Source organism: Rhagoletis pomonella, unplaced genomic scaffold, assembly GCF_013731165.1.
Source record: "Rhagoletis pomonella isolate Grant_MI unplaced genomic scaffold, Rhpom_1.0 Rhpom_scaffold_00003, whole genome shotgun sequence".
NCBI lineage: Eukaryota > Metazoa > Arthropoda > Insecta > Diptera > Tephritidae > Rhagoletis > Rhagoletis pomonella.
This window is the reverse complement of record NW_023458557.1, coordinates 92,801,250-92,802,406: the sequence shown is the minus strand read 5'-3', so window position 1 is coordinate 92,802,406 and position 1,157 is coordinate 92,801,250.

The following is a 1,157-nucleotide window of genomic DNA, read 5'->3' as shown; positions in this document are numbered from 1 at the left end:
TTAAAAAGTTTGCAAAATAATATTCTAAAAATTAAGTGAAATTAAAAAATATATATTTTTCTTTTTAAAACAATGAAAACTATAAATTAAAAGAAAATGAAATGGAAAAAAATTTTAGTTAAAAAAGGAAAAAAATCGCTACTCGAGGACTCGAACTCGGGTGCCTCGAATGGCCCGCCTGTGCTTTGATCACTCGGCCATTGCGACTGTTGGAGCGGCACGAAATATCTTGCCATCAGTCTTTCATTTGTCTTACGAAATTCTTTTTACTATCTTAGCCAGAATTTCCCGGTTAAACTATAAAATAATATATTTATGCTACAGAAGGTCATAAGGTTAATCGTTACTTAAAGGTGAAATAGTGCCAAGTCCATTTTTTGACATCATTCAGGAGAGACGGAAAAACGATGTAGTTTGGCATTATCTGCAATTCTGCATCAAAAACTTAATTTTGAAAAAAGTGGACTTGGCACCTTTTCACTTTTAGGTAACGATATATTTTACACTCGCCACTTGTTAAGGTTTTCTTATATTTCGGTTTTTCCTGACTTTTCGGGATTCATAGTGCTTTAATTGTTGAGAAACTTTTCGGTTTTTTTGTTTTTGAGAGTATTTCGGGAAAATTCAGAATACTTTTTGTACTAGTTTTCGGGATTTTAGGTTTTTGGAGACTTTTGGAAAATTTTTTCGGGACCATTCGGTAATTTTTAAAGATTCATCGTATTTTAATTTTTGAAATTTTTTAGGGATTTTCTCGGAAACATTTGAGAATTTTTCGGGACATTTCGAAATACTTTCTATTCTATTTTTCTTAGTCTTGTGGAGCCCTCTTCTTTTTGGCATATTATGTTTTAAGTTTTTAGATAACGGCATTCGGCGCTTTTTCTAAACTTTTTGGAATACTTCGGGACATTTCGGGATACTTTTAGTTCATTTTTTCGGGATTTTCCGATATTCTGATTGTTTTTGGCTTTGTATTTTTTAGATTTTTCTAGTCTTTTTCAAGATTTTTTCGGGACCATTTGGGGGTTTTTTTTTTCAAAATTCAAGGCGTTTTATTTTTGGAGATTTTTAGAGATCTACTCGGGAATTTTTAAGAGCTTTTCGGGACATTTAGGGATCTTTTATTTTCTCTTTTCCATGTTTTGCGGGATTCC